Source organism: Sceloporus undulatus, chromosome 4 (genome assembly GCF_019175285.1).
Source record: "Sceloporus undulatus isolate JIND9_A2432 ecotype Alabama chromosome 4, SceUnd_v1.1, whole genome shotgun sequence".
Taxonomy (NCBI): Eukaryota; Metazoa; Chordata; class Lepidosauria; order Squamata; family Phrynosomatidae; genus Sceloporus; species Sceloporus undulatus.
In genome coordinates, this window is record NC_056525.1 from 27,178,507 (window position 1) to 27,186,008 (window position 7,502).

The 7,502-nt window shown below is 42.9% G+C and overlaps 1 protein-coding gene across 1 annotated transcript in view; it reads left to right on the top strand.

Moving 5' to 3' along the window:
- Window positions 1–476: 476 nt before the first annotated feature.
- Window positions 477–7,502, top strand: part of LOC121928838 (opsin-5-like) — an 84,789-nt gene continuing 77,763 nt past the window's right edge. Inside the window, exon 1 of the mRNA XM_042464080.1 lies at window positions 477–515. The gene's annotated coding sequence lies outside the window, so the exon portion shown is untranslated. The remainder of the gene's footprint in view (window positions 516–7,502) is intronic.

Consider the following 7,502-nt stretch of genomic DNA (forward strand, 5'->3'; position numbering starts at 1 on the left):
TAGCATCAAGACTGCCATGTGGTATATCTAATGATCCAGTCAGGGTTTAATAAGTTTAAACTTAGCATCAATTTAAATCAGTCCAACACAAAAGGAAGCAAGAGGTGAACTCCCCTAAACATTCATCATATAGAGCACACTGAGATTGGATTTTCATTAGCTGTAAAATTAAACACTGCAAAGCAGCTTCTTCATTATGACAATCATGGAAACATCAAAAGAGAGTGATACTCACTGACTCCTTCCCAACCCCCCAAAACCTGGTTTTCAGATTCCAGCTAGTTAATAAAAGGCAGTCACAAAGAACCTCCTTGAACATGACCTCAGTGTGTGAGGAGGAAGGAAAACTTGAGTCCTCCTTATCACGTTTGTTTTTCTTTGTTTTCAGTAATCCCACTAGCTAAAGTTCAATCGAAGCCAAACGCTTGTGCAAATACTGAAGCCAGGGGTCATATTACAAGTAGAAGATAGATCCTGCATTCAAAACAGCACCCTCAATTAGCTGTAAATATAAGGTACGCATGTTTACAAGCAAACCATCTTTTCTCCTGGCCTGAGGCACAGTGCTTCCAAAAAGCAAATATTTGTTCCCAGCTCAAAGCAAGCAAATTCCTGGATGGGAGAAGGCTGGCTTAAACTCTGTGAAACTTGCTTGGGGGAGGGGGGGATTCAAGTTCTTATAAATTAATATTTCATACTTGGTGACCAAACAATGCCAATGGACATGGGAAATATGGGAAAAATAGAGTTAAACATTACTAGTCAGACTTGCAGCCATCAAAATTGGTGGGTTTCAACTCATAAATGCATACCCTCCAAATGACATAATTTGGCATGGACAGTCCTGATAAATCCTCTGTCATCCCACTTTTTCAGCTGCTTTCAAAATGCCCCCGTTTCTCTCTCCTCTTCCCATTTTCCTCCTTTGTCCTTAGCTTACATCAGTTGCTGCATGTTGAATTTAAAGTTTAAAAGTAGTTTGCACTAAATTTACTCAACAGAGGGAAAAGGAGAGGAGGGGGAATAATCCTACCTTTCCTAGCAGGCTCAGGCAAAAGCAACCTGCCACCTCACTTATGTGTTTTTCTTTGTTAATAACATTTGCACTCTTGACTACACTCTGATGTTGCTTGGCCACACCTGTCCTGCTTTTTATCTGTGAAATAGAATCACAGACTTGTAGAATCTTAGAGTTGGAAGGGACCACAAAGGCTATTTAGTTCAATGCCCTTCAAAGTTGTGAGTTGAATCCCAACAGGATGCCAGGGGCTCCAGGGTCGACTCAGCTTAGCATCCTGCCAAGGTACCCCGCTTGTTGGGGGCTATTAGCTTACACATTGTAAACTGCTTAGTGAGTGCTTAAGTGCACTGATAAGCAGTATAGAAATGTACTTGCTATTGCTAATGTAGGAATACACAACTAAAGCACTCCTGAAAGATGCCCATCCAAATCCTGTTTAAAGAATTCTAAAGATGAACTCCAAAGTCCACCAGTCTTTGAGGCAATCTATTTTACTGTTGAATAGCTCTTAATGTAATGCTCTTCCTAATGTTTAGGTGGAATCACTTTTCTTGTAATTTGAATCCATGCAATTTAAAATGTTGGAGGGTATGTAAATGCCAGGCTGCATAACAGGTTTTCTTTCTGTTCTTCCTCTTTGTGACCTTCACAAGCAAAGCAAACGTCACATTTAATTCAAATTTAACTGGTCAATATGCTCGATTAGCCATCTGGAGTCACTACTGTGGTGCCTGTGGTCACAAGCACCCCCCCATGGCCTGTCCAGGTCTCTGTTTTTTGTTTATTTGTTTGTTTGTTTTTAAAGAATTGGAAATAGCTGGGAGGCTGGCATGCTACATTGCAAAGCACTGGCCCTCTTTCTTTGCAAGAATGATTCTAGGCCCCAGAAGCAAGATTACAAAATATAAAAGGATGATAGCTATTGCACAATGTCTTGTTCAGAAGTGTGTCCAATGTAAGAATACTGGCAAAGCATAGCATGCTAATCCTGTGAGTTTATGGCTGTAAAACAGGAGTGACTGCTCTCAGTGTTCATGGTACGGAAAAAGGGGGGAAATCTTAACATTTAATGTTTCAGCAAATCCATTCAAGGCTAGTCCAGGAAAAATACCCTAGACTTGGTAACAGAAGCTCCTAAAGTTGGCTTTTATACATGTAGGTATGGTGATAGACAACTCACTTGTTTATTTAATCTGTATTCTCCTCAAATGGGACCCATGGAAGCTACAAAGAAATAAGAAAAAGAAAGTAAATCCGATGTGTTGGGGTGTCCTACTATTAAGGCAAATGGGACACAGCCCACCTAACTCCCAACATCCCTTCAAAGCACCAGGAGTATGGAATGGGGATTTAGACCATGTAAGAAAGAGATTAGGTTGCAAACGAGATGTAGCTGGCTCACAAAAGGGAAACTGAAGACTCACTCCCAAAAGAAAGGACAAAATAGAATAGCAAATCAAATCCCTTGGGAGTTCAAGAGGGGACAGGAAACTCAAGACCACCTGGTCTGAATTTGCATGGGACAGAGAATGAAGCTTAGTAAAATCTTCTGAGGTGCATGACATTTGAGCAAGTGTGGTCTAGTGGGTTGAGCACTGGGCTATGAATCTGGAGACCAGGGTTTGAATTTCCTTTCAGCCATGGAAACCCACTGAGCCACCTTGGGTCTGTCTCTTGGAGAAAGGCAAAAGCAACCCCCCTCTGAACAAATCTTGCCAAGAAAACCTCATGATATTATTGCTGTAAGTTATAAATTGCTTGAAGGCATACAAAAACAACAACACACAGTGTTTGCGTGTTCCCTGAGCAGCTCAGGATTTTTTGTTTTGTTTATTTGTTTGGTTGCACAGTGAAGGTTATAACAAGAACTAAAACCAAGTCACATATAATCTAATCTTTTTAAAAAATATGCCTATACATATACCATTGCCTAGTTTAGATTTCTGTTGCTGCTCACATTCTAGGTGACTAGGCATATCCCAAATTAATGTAAACTAAGGGCCTGAACAGACAGGCCAAAATTAATCTGTTTTGGGTCATTTTGGAGGTATGCTGTTTAAATGCTGCATGCATCCTAAGAGTCCAAAAGCCACAACAAAGCTACGCTCTAGTCAAGTGCTAAGGACTGGAGGGCAGCTTTGGAGCAGCTTCTGGCCTCTTAAGATGCATGTGTCATTTTAAAAGCATACCTCCAAAGTGACCTGAAGCAGCTTTATTTTGGCCTGTCTGTTAGGGCCCTAAGCGTGCATGATGGACTCCCTCCATTAAAGTGGATTCACCTCCATAGTTCCAGGGTCTTTCCTGACAAGTCAGGCCATGGGCTTCTAAACAATGCAGAACTAGTTTGAGAATTTTCTGGGTTAGCCCAGGAACAAGACTCTGGTACAAACTGAGTCTTGATTGTCTCTTTGTCTGTTGTCCACAAGTGGTTGTGGGTTATTTGTAACAGCATTGTTGCTTTAAATTCCAAAAAAACTGGGATTAGTATGGCAGTTTTGTAGTATGGGGACCTAAAGCAAGTGGCAGACATTAGTCTGGGAAGGGGCAAGGAGGTATGGCAGAGATCAAGGGGGTGTTTTGAATGTGTTTTATGTATTGTATTTGAAATAAAAACTGCACTGCAAATACTGGAGATGTGCTATGTCTGAAGGCAGTTATTAAAGAGCCATATTAACCCATTTCAGTATAAAAACAAAGAAAGGAATCTGCTGGTACCTTTAAAAACAACACATTATTTGTAGCATTAGTTTTCATGGTTTAAAATTCATTTCCTTAGGTGAAGTACAGTATTCAAGCCTCAGTTATATTATTTATTTACTGTATATACTCATGTATGTCTTGAAATTTTAATCAAAAAATTGAAGCACAGGTAAATGTAAGTACTGTACAGTGTATCCTCGCCTTACGCGGGGATCCGTTCCGGATCCCGCCGCATAAGGCAAATTCCGCCTATGCTCGAGCCCCATTGTTTCCAATGGGGCTTGTGCACGGCGGCCACGGCGGGGCGCAACGGGCGCGCACCCATTCAATTGAATGGGACGCGCTGCCCCATCCGCCCCGCGCGTGCCCCGCGGCTTGAGCGCATATGCTCAAGCCGCGTATGGCGCGCCCGCGTATGGTGCAGGTGCACTGTACTTTAATTTTTATAAAAAAGGAGCCATCCCCTGGTGAAAGGCAAGAGTATAAACTGTCCTGCAAGCACTTGGAAGCTAAGCAGGATCAGCCCTGGCTGGTACTCTCTCCTCCATCCAGCCTTTAGGGTGAGCACAAACAGTTATATACTCGTCTATAAATCTAAAAATGTATGCCCAAAAATTGATCCCAAAATCCCAGGACGACTTATTTATAGGTCACTATGGTAATGTGATAGCAGTTCTTTCAGCTTTCTCTATGCAGTTTCTTTCTCTCATGAGCCAAGGAGAAAGAGTACTGGCTGATTGATTGATATTGCTGTTTCTTTAAGAGTCCCTCTCCTGCCCACGTGCCTTGCTGAAACGAAAGCTCAACGCTGAAGCAAAAAGCCTCAGTGAGAGTCCCTCTTGCTGCATGCACACATACACACATTGAAGGAGCCTCCAAGTTTTACCCTCAACCTATCCACGGGTCATGGCAAAATCCATCATTTTGGACCCAAAACCTGCCCTCGACTCATACATGAGGTTGACATATAGTCGAGTATATATGGTATGCCTGCTGGAATTTTGTTCTTTGGCATTGTTTTCCTTTTCTTTCTCCTTTAGATCCTTTGTAATATGCCCCTAAGTTTTACCTTTGACTTATCCACAAGTCATTTCAAAATACATAATTTTGGCCCCCAAACCTGCCCTCAACTTATACATGAGGTCAATTTACAGTCAAATACTGTATGTAAGTATTTCATTTATATGCCACCTTTCTCCTTTATTTCACCCTTCCTCCAAGGAACTTAGGGAAGCAGGCATCACCTCCCTCCTATGTTATCTGCACATTAATCAAGGGTCACTAAGTGAAATTCTGAGTAGGTATTTGAAACTAGGCTTTTCCCAGGGTGATAAGGGAGCATTGTCACCAGTACATCACAGTGGTTCTCAGCTGCACAAAACTGGAGCTAGATTACTCAAGCATGTGAAACAACAAAAACGAATAACCTAGCAGAGTAAGGGAATGAAAAATGACAAGTATAAACGATAATGACTTGATTCCATCCTGTAATCAGGTCATGCACTTTTGTCGGGAAAAGAGAAGCAAGCTGATCAAGAACAAAAAATGAATCGGGGTGATATTCATAAAGGATGAAAGTAGGTGCCTAGAAATTAATCAAGAAAATGTAAATATGATCCACAGTAGTGGGGAGAAAGGGGGAGGGTTTGGGACACACTATTTGTTTCAGGTCTATTTTAAATGGATATGGAAAGCCTATTTAAAGCTCTAGCTTATGTTCTTTTCATTTCCAAACACTACTTACATCCAAAGATTAATTACCATTCAGAGGAAAAGAAGCCTCTGCTGAATGGTTTAGTGCTTGCTTTTCTTCCGTTAAGACAGCAGAGGTCCCTGAAACGTTATCTCTGCAAGTTTCCAGCATAAAGAGCTGAAAGTCATCAGCTTTTCTTAGTTTTGGATTATATAATGTGCACAGATATAAAACAGTATATACTGTGATGCTATGAGCTGATATTCTTGGCACTTCTCTACCACTGAGTCCGTCGGAAAAGTCCATACTTTGAAATGGGCGATGTGGCCATTCTGGCTGAAAGATGTTGGGAGGTGTAGTACAAATAAGTAACTTTTCCAAGCCCTGTTCCCTCTTGTATTTTTTGAGGGGAGGGGGTGTTGCTGCCTGTTCCACAACCATCTTCGAGCATACAGTCAGCCTTCCATATCCACAGATTTTTAATCCATGGATTCAACTATCCATGACTTGAAAATACTTTTTTTTAAAAAATCCCGAATTCCCTTGATTTTGCCATTTTATATAAGGGACACTATTTTGCTATGTCATTATTGTTAATGAGACTTGAACTTCCATGGATTTTGGTATCCAGGGGGGGGGCCAGAGCCCAGCATATACCAAGGCCCAATGTACAGCCAATGACAAGAGCAAGGAGAAACAGCAGCAATGGTTTCTACTTTCTTTCTGGGCAGTTGTGCAAAAAGAGCCAGGGTAGAAGAGGCAAAGGAATGGACAGTTGTAGCAGGGATAAAGAAACAGACCTACTTAGGGAGTGAGCATCACCAAGCGTACTTTCTCCTGGTGTCTCCTTCACAAAATCTGGAGTAAACACTACAAGTATTCCTCATGTTGCTGTTGACTCTTCATCTTATGGTGACCCCAGAGGGATTTCTTGGCAATACAGTCGGCCCTCCTTATACGTGGATTTGCCATGCACGGATTTGAGCATATGCGCATGACAAATCTGGGGAAATTGTCCCCTATCTGTTTGGAGTTCCCAGGGCTCTGTCTTGGGTCCCCTTCTGTTCTCTCTATACACACTGTCTCTAGGTAACTCATCAGTTCTGGTTTCTCCTACCATCTGTACACCGACGACACTCAGCTGTATCTCTCCACCCGACCTTTGACGGGGCTGAACAAGTTTCTTCTTGTCTGACTGCCATCTCTCAGTGGATGTAGCTTCGGCGCTTGAAGCTCAACATGTCTAAGACTGAGCTTCTCGTCTTTCCACCTAAACCCACCCCTCAGTATTCCTTTTCTGTTTCTGTCGACGACACTTCTATTCAACGGTTCATCAAGCCCGCAGTCTTGGCTTCATTTTTGACTCTTCTCTGTCATTATTCCCCAGATCCAGGCCACCCCAAGGCCTGTAGATTCTTTCCCACAACATTGCCAAGATCTGTCCATTTCTCTCAATCTCTACTGCAAGACTCTGGTCCATGCCCTAGTGGTTGCCGACTAGATATTGTAACCTCCTCTAACAGGGCTTCCTCTTTCACACCTCCATCCTTTAATCTCGTCCAGTATTCAGCTGCCCGTATGTCACATCCGCTTGCCCGCTTTGACCATGTTTCTCCTCTTTTCTCCCCCTTCATTGGCTCCCCTTCCCTTCCGCATCCGGTACAAGCTTCTGTTATTGACTTTCAAGCCCTCCATGGATTGGCCCCTCCTTACTTATCTTACTTCTTCTCCTTACATTCTACTCGCATCCTCCGCTCTGTAGTCAAGGTCTCCTGTCACAGTGTAGGACTACCACTGCCCCCCCCAAATCATCCCTCTCGCTTGCTGCCCCTTACTCCTGGAACCTTCTTCCCCACATGCACACCTCATCACTTTCTCACCCAGTTTCAAAACTGAATTAAAGACTATTGTTTAGAGAAGCATTCCCAGAGGCGAGCCCCTCTTGACCCAGGAAGCCTCCTTTAACCATCCACAAGAAGCCAAGCCCTTCCTCCAGTCCTCTGCCTTGGTCCAGGCTCGGAGTTGGAGAAGATCGGCTGGACCTGATCCTATTCCCACCACCACTCCCTTCTCCTTTGTGTCGTGTCT